We start from the raw sequence: 8,988 nt of genomic DNA on the forward strand, positions 1-8,988 counted from the left end.
CCCCAGTTAAGTCTACACTAAAACAAATTTTTGACAAAAGATCAAGAACAATTTTTTTCACCCTACAAGAAATGGTTCAACATAATATTGTAAAACCCTATTAAAGAAAATTACAGTGAACATCCTATTTAGTGAAACACAAGCAATCTATCTGACAACTATTAAGCAATTTATTTAGTTAAGTTATTACACCTAAACTGAATACAACAGATATGATTATTTCTTGACCAGAAAGATCTTAAGCTAAAAGAAAGCTCCAAGAATTTGCTTTCCAAATTCAAAATTATAACTCTTAGGAAAAAGTTCTTTCTCACAAAATTTTCACTAATATCAAAATGTTTTCAAAGAGTTATATAGAAGTATGCGTGAGGTCTAATAGACTAAATATTTGAAATAATGAAATTATTTATTAATGAAATACACATATTGAATCATAGTTTCATGTTAAAACAAATTGATAAAGCCTTTAAAGAAGATAAGTCATTTCAATCTATTAGAAAAATAGTTGAACAAATTGTCAAACAAAGTTTTAATATGATTCTTGCAAGTTCTTCTAAAGACCTGTTTTTTTTTGTTATACTACTCCATTTTGTTGTGGAGTTCTAGGTGCAGAGAAATTATGAATTATGCCTCTCTTTTCACAACACATTAAAATTTTTTATTTTGAAATTCTCCCCATGATCACTTCTAATAGAGTTAATATGGAAACTACTTTCATTTTCAAGAATTTTGTCAAGCTTTTTAAAAACAAAGAAAGAATCAGTTTTGGATGTAATGAATAGTGTCCAGGTGTATATAGAGAAATCATCAACAAGAATCAAAGCATAGTAATTTTCCCCCAAACTCATGGTTCTGGAAGGTCTAAAGAAATCCATATAAAGTAGTTCAAGAAGTCTTTTTGTTGAAACAAAATTATTTATTTTAAAATAAATTTTAATTTGTTTTCTCTTTGATATGCTTAACAAATTTTGTTATTTTCAAACTTGAGTTTAGGAAGTCATATAACTAATTACTTAGAAATTAATCTCCTATGCCATAATCATAAATCATCATTCTTAGATACAAACATTCACTTATTCTTAAATAACAAACATTTACTTATTGATGTAGCATGGTTAATGTCTAACATGGAAACGTTATTAATTCTCTTTTCATGAAGCAAAATTTTATCTAATGCAATATCACAAATTAAAAAACAAATTTGGTTCAAAAACAATTTTATGTCATTTGTCATGTAGATAGTTAATGCTTAGCAAACTATGTTTCAAACCTTCTACAAACAGTACATTTTGAATGATGATTGAAGAATTGTTTCCTATTATCACCTCTGCCCAATATTTTGCCTTTTCTTTTTTCGTATGTAACATATCTTTTAAGTTGAAGTAATAGAATCACAAACTTAAAAATATCTCCAATCATAATATGTATTGAACAATCACTGTCCAAATATCACAATTTCTTCTTGACTATCAAGAGTTCCTGCAAAACAAATTAACTAACAGAATGTGGTATCGTTATTAATTTGGGTCTAGCATTTTTTAACATTTTCTCTTGCACCTTTTTGACATCCATTTAATTAGATCATCAGGCACATCATATTTTCTAATTATGCAATTTTTAGCATTATGAACTCTTCCCATACAATAAAAACAAGTGGTAAATGAAGAAGTGCTAGAATTTTTTAAGAAAAAATTGTTACATTTTTTAACTTTGTTCTGAAAAGTTGGTATGAAACTAATATTAACTCCCTCAAAAACACAATTTTAAGAACTAGTACATCTTCAAAGTTACTTCTTCCTATTGAAAACTTGGTTAGAGTTTTTAAAAGATATCGAACTTTATTTTAAAAAAATACAATTTTTATCATTCTTTGAGTTTTCAGTACAATTGCACAAAAAAATTGTAACTTATTTATAAGTTTTCTAAATCAGTTTTAGCAACTCATAATTCTTCTTCTAATGTACTAACTTTATTTTCTAGACAATTATTTAACCCCTTAAGTCAAATATTAGAAATTGCCAACGTATTTGCTTATTCATGTGTTTCTTTACAAGCTTGTAATAACTTACTCTAATTTTCAAAACTTCCAGAAGAATTAGAACTTACATTGTTGTTGGACGATTCATATCCAACCATAAGACATAAATTTGCTTATTCACTTCTTTGTGATTGCTTTTGGATGATTCATATGTAGTCATAAGACATAAATTTTCTTCTTCACTTCATGAACTTGATGAGGTTTCATCATTGTCATGTCATGTCATGCAATGTATGTTTTCTTTCTCATTTTTCCTATTAAACACTTTATCCTTGTTTTGTATATTTGTCCGTAGATTGGTTTTGACAGTATTGGATTTGGGGGAATTGTGGAAAATTATAATATATGGGTTTTAGAGTTGGTTTGAGTTGAAAAGGAGAAAAAAGAATATGGGCAATGAGCTGAGTGATGTTGGGGTACAAATAGAAAATTATAAGAGTTTTTTCTTCTCCAAATACACCTCTTTCTTCTTTCACCCTTCAAACCATTTCCTTCAATCATTCTTCCTCTTTCGTGTAACCCTTTGATCTTCAAACTAATTACTATGACTGTTAAGTTCTAAAGGTACGGTTTTCTCCAATTTCTGTTTACCTTTTCAATTGAGATGCATGCATCGAGAATTTTCATAAGGAAGTAAAAGAGTCTGAGTTTAAGGTTTAATCTTGAGTATGTAATGGTTCAATTTTTAATTTTGAGGTGTTATTGGAGTGCGTTTAGTGTTCTTGGCCCGCATAACTTATAAACCATTTTAATTAATTATGTTTCTAAAAAATGACAAAAAAATCACGCACATATATATTAATTGGATAATTGAATTCATTACAATAAAATATAGATACATACTAAATAGATTAATAATGAATGTGTTTTATGACAATAAACAAAGAGATCATTAAAAAAAGTTGATGCTTTTCAAACATTTTAAAAATAATAAATTAAAGTTAAAAATTCTAAACATTAAACGTAAAATGATAATAAAAATATATTGAACTCTATTAAGTTAGTGTTATTCAAATGCATTCCAATATATTTTAAATATAAATAGATATAATTTAAAATTATAATTAAAAAAAAATGTATTCAACAAATTAAATAAAAACAAAATTTCAAGTAATTTCTAAATATTAAACCTGCATTATAAAACTAAAAAAAAAATCAGAAAATTAATCAGATCTTATATAAATAAAAAATAATATTTTTTATTATTAAAAACTCTATAGTAATAAAAAATAAAAAATACACAAAAAAATATAACGTAATTAACAATAGAAAATAATTTCATAAAAAACTATTATCAAATAAATTACTAACTCATACATAATAATTATAAAAAAATATATTAATATAAACACAACAACAAAAAATAATTAAAAAGAGAACTTCAAATAATTTATTAAAATGTTAAATATATACTATAAAATTAGAAAATAAATCACATCGTATATAAATAAAAAAAATACTAATTTTTAATATTAAAAACCCTTATAGATGAATTATGATAAATTCAGAAATAATACATGCTGATGTGGTTTTTTCTCTACATTTCTTCATTTTGAAAAGAAGAGAATATTTAATGCTCACAGCTATATCCTCTCCTCATCTTCCATGCAAAATCCCCTGGATCCAAACAACTGATATCCTCTCATTTCTTTTCCTGTGAACAGTACATCCATAGATGCAAACAGAGTCTAAAGTAACAATTAAGTCATCCACTTAATAGAAAAATTAAACCATAAAGACTCAATTGAAAAGTATAAAAATTGTAAGTACTTAATAAACAAAGAAAATTTAAATAAGACTCAATTAAAAATACTCAAATTTATTATAAACTTGAAACTTAATCAAGCTTATAATAAAATATAAATCACTTTAAAATCACCTAAAATCAAAATAAATGACGAATGATGTCATCATCCTCATTATACACTAAGTAAATCTTGAAATTATCACTAATTAAAAATTAATATTAAAGATAATTAATTATTATATTGATCAATTTATATATTATTTTATAAATTAAAAATTATTAATATTTAAAGTAATTTTTATTAACATTAACTATAAAAATTTTAACTACTAATTATTTTAAATTTTTAATGGTTGTAATGAATTATTGTTGGACAATTGCTTCAAGGAATGGGTCTGTAATTGTCAATCCAACTTTCTTTTTCTTTTTCTTTATCGGTGAATTTGATATACATCTTACGATGCTCGGATGTCATCTAGCACTGTCCTATAATGTTACATTTCTAGCATTGGACTCCAACACCATATTTACAACATTGTTTTCAAATGCCTATATTTTTTAGGAACGAAATGTTAACATTACTCATTTTATTTTCTACTGTTTTTAACTTACATCACAAAAGATGTCCATGACAAGAAGTAAGAAGAATGTGTGAATATAACTTGTAATTGAAGATGTAAACTAATGGAAGAACTAACTTTAAAAGGAAAGGATATATTTTTCAGCCCGAGTGTATATTGAGATTTTGATCATGATGGGGTTATTTTTTTTTGCTTTTTATCAAAATGAGGTTCGTTTAAAAAGTTTACAAATTTAGACAAGTCGTGTCAATTCGGCACGACTTCATATGCACAAATCGTCCCAATTAGATACAACTCTGCCATGTCATACTGAAGTTGTGTTGCCACGACTTGTGCCCTGTCATACTAAAGTCGTGTCAACTTGACACGACTTCTGCCGCGTCATATTTTTTCTTTTAATTTTATTGTTTATATATTGGGTAGTAAGTTATGTAATGTTAAAAATTAATTTGATACATAATTTTCTAAGAGTATTAGTTTTAGGGAACCAAAAATTGAATAATCGTGTATGGATCATGTTTGGATAATCAGCTTATTCAAACTTTGAGTCATTAACTCCTGAAGACATTGCTGTCGGACATGGTAATGAGAGTTGATTAGAGTATCCAAAAATATATAATTCCTTTTTAATAAGCATATATATAAGATTTGAAAGCTTGATAACACTTCATCTTTGAAGTTAATTAATCTGAAAGCTATCCTATTCATATTTGTAATCCAAGTAGGAAATCGCTTTCAAATTTTATAACCAAAAAGATGAGTTGATGAGTTGAAGGTTGAAATGGACATGATTAGCTTTAGGCTGGAACTATAATCTGTTTCTCCTTTCTTCACGACAACATGCAGATTGAAATCTGTCAATGTTGAGTTGCTCTTTTTTATTCTTGCAGCATGTTAGGTAAATGTTGAGTTGTCTAACTCAATAATTAGTGAAGCTGCCTATGGAATTGATACCCACATGCCTAATCTCTCCAACCAGCAAAATCTTGGGACCATATTCTTGTTCTCAACAAGTGATGAACTTGGAGGAAACTTATAAATAATCCATGCAGCTATGCTTTATGTCTGCATGAAAATATAACCTTATCATGCCTTTAAACACAAGAACTTTACTTAAGGATTGATCTACATTTAAAAAAGGAATGCCATGATGGTACCAAAGCTATAATATGAAGATCGATTTAAGACGTACATGAATCCAGACCCACCAAGCTTTCTATAGCATAATAGTTTAATAACAAAAGGGGAATGAATGAACAGTGTTCCTGGTCAACAAGATTACTTGATCATTCACATCAAATGGCCAAATCTTTTCGACCAAATCATATGCATTTAGTTTATGAAATAAATTGTTCTTTGGCTTGGGACCAATTAGAATGGTTGCAGTACTTTTTGAATGTCTTCAATATGTGGGTGGAAACCCAACCCCAAATGTAGGGCCTTCTTTCTTAGTACTTTATTTAAGGTTTGAAGATTCATAATTATTTGATTAATACACATTAATGGAAATAATAAATGGTTCGAATTGGGTTCTGAATCCTTTGGACGGTACGAGGATGATCTGTTAATATTTTTTTGCATTCTGGTAGGCGGTTCTAGATAGAAGAATGGTAGTGTTATTTATGTATAAGGGTTGGACCACCTTTAAAATGCTTCTCATTTATTGATTTTTTATTGTTGATAAAATATATATATATAAAAAAATTAAATAAATGATTCCAATTGATCTTATGATAAGAAATAATATCTGGATTGAGATAAGTAAAAGTACATTAGTTGGAAATTGGGTTCCCAACCTTTAGTAAAGCTTCACTCCTACTTACCCTACTTAACTAACAACTACTCACTTCAAACTAGCTTTTGATCTCAACCCTCTATGAAAATAATCCATTTAGATTAATATTATAACATAAACATTAATTATTAGATTTTTTTTAAAACTCACAATAAATAAGTTTGATCCCAATTCTTTAATGATTTAGTAAGATTCCACGAAATATTTGTAGAAAAAGTTTGACTAAATATGAAAATTTCTAATTGTGAGAGGGTGTTTGGTGAGATGTGTTCATATCTCATAATTATAATCATTAGAATTATGAATTTTAGAAAATATAAATCTTAAAAATGACTAATTTGTATTTGGTACTGGGAAAAAAAATCTTTCGGATGTTTGTTTAAATCATTAAGGTGTTACTACATTAAATGATTTAACATTCAATAAAAGACATTTTCAGAAACCTTGTATAATGTAAATGTTACTTCTCCATTCTTTTTTAAATATCGGTTTTTTAACAAAATAAAATTGTTCTTTTTTATTTGTTATTCTTTTAATTTTAAGATTGTACATATTTTTTTAGCATATCCTTAATTTAAGTAATATGAAAAGAAAAAAATATAATAATATATAAATGTCTATTAAAATAAGAAAGCTGAAAAGAATTATCATTTGATAACTCACTTAAAATTACATTAAAATAGAAAAAAAAATATGGATGAAAAAAATAACTTAAACTAACTATTGCAAAAGAAGAGAAACTATCTTTTAATGTGAACTAGAAAATATACTTTTTCAACTTTATATTATAAAAACTAGCATTCCCACAATATAACATAATACATGAATAATATATAAGGAGATTCATTCATTTTGTGCTATATTATATTCCTAGTCTATTCTTAATAATGTATTTTTAAATAAGAACAATAAAAATAGAAATAAGTTATTCAAATCATAAAAGTAATTACAAACATTTTAACAGTATCATATATTATAAACCAATTACATCTTTTAACTAAACAACCTATTATAAATCACATCATTATTTTTTATTTAATCCATATATTAATTTTATTTTCTTAAAAAAATATTGTCACTCACCAGTATCTATAATTCTACTATGAACATTATCAAAAAAACATGATTTTCTACCATGTTATAAATTCAAATAAGGAGCAGTAAAATTTACTAATATATTGCATTCATTAATGTTTAAGAAAATGTTACTCCTTTCAAGACTAATCCATCTAATTCTAATATCTAATTAATATTTAGAGTACAATGGTTGAACAGCACCAATATTAGTTAATTTTGTATATTTCATTTTGTATAAATAAAAAAATAAAAAATTCATGGGATCAACCTTATCATCTATCATTTTCAACAATTAATAATGAAATAAATTTCATAATTTTAATTTCTATCAAAATTCCAACTCAATTAAAATGAAGTAAATAAATAATTTTTTATTTAAAAATTGCTTGAAATTTAAGAAAACTTCAACAAACATCTATTACTACAACAACATATTAGATCATATGATATCATATAAATATTTTAGTTTTTCAATTGAATGGATATCTATTTTTTATTTATATTTTTTATGTGCTTTATAAATAGAATATTCAATCATTTGAATATATGTGTAACAATTATCTTATTTAACAAAATATATCAATTTTCTTTTACTAAATGAGATATATAAAATTAATATGGTATATTCGGATATGGTTATATTTCCTCCTTCAACCCATATATCTTTTTGTAAGGTTGCAATGCAAAAATTATGACCTTGCAAAAAAACTTATTGCGCACATCATTCCAAATACATAACCATATAATAGATTTAGCTATTGAAATCGTTATCACACATGTGAAGCCAAGAAACCATCTGATTAGACTAATTTCATGTTTCATATAAAGGATCACCAATGGGTGGTGGCGAAAGACTTCCCTCAACAAATCATATATAGTTTGCTCTTCGATCGTAGAGATGTTTTCATAAACCACATTCATTCATGATAATTGCTCTCAGTTAGCAGGAGGTACGAGAACCATAACCAAATTTCATTGGTGCTGAGATAATAATACAGATTGGAGGGATTAGTGATGTAGTCTAGAGTTTGGCTTATCATGATAAAATGGATAAAATAGAGAAATAAAAGAGATGGTCGAAAACTTCTAAAAGTTTTAATACTATAAAAAATTAAGAAAGGAGGATCTTTTAAGAATATATTTATCATCTAATTAAAAAATAAATAAAACAGTAAAAGCTTCAAACTAAGAAAACAACGGCAAACACAAATTATAGAAATTAGTTGTATTAGGATAATAATAATTAATCATAAATAATATGAATTATTTTATTATTATATATATGATATATTTTCATGGATATTGTTTTGTGTGGTGTATTTTTTATTTTTTTTTATCTAGTAGATCTTTCTTATGTTTCAAAGGTATGCATAACGACTAGTATATGAATAATAAAGTAAACTATTTTTTCAAAACTCAATACTCTATTTCAAAATTTAATGGGATAAATATATTTATCTTCTTAATCTGTTTTTTCTTATTATTTTATAAGAAAAAACAAAAAAGAAGAGAAAGAGAGAAAAAAGAGAAACGGGAAAAGAAATGAAAGATTGAAACCTTCATCTCATAACATTTTTATTCTTTATTTTATATATATTAAGTCTATTGTATATATCCAATAACATGAATTTAAGAGAGAAATCACAGTATATAATTATATATATATATATATATATATATATATATATATATATAAGTTCAATGATCCAACTATTCAGTTATAGACGAGTTTGATCCGGTTCATTGGTTT

The sequence above is a fragment of the Phaseolus vulgaris genome, chromosome 7 (genome assembly GCF_000499845.2).
Source record: "Phaseolus vulgaris cultivar G19833 chromosome 7, P. vulgaris v2.0, whole genome shotgun sequence".
Taxonomy (NCBI): domain Eukaryota; kingdom Viridiplantae; phylum Streptophyta; class Magnoliopsida; order Fabales; family Fabaceae; genus Phaseolus; species Phaseolus vulgaris.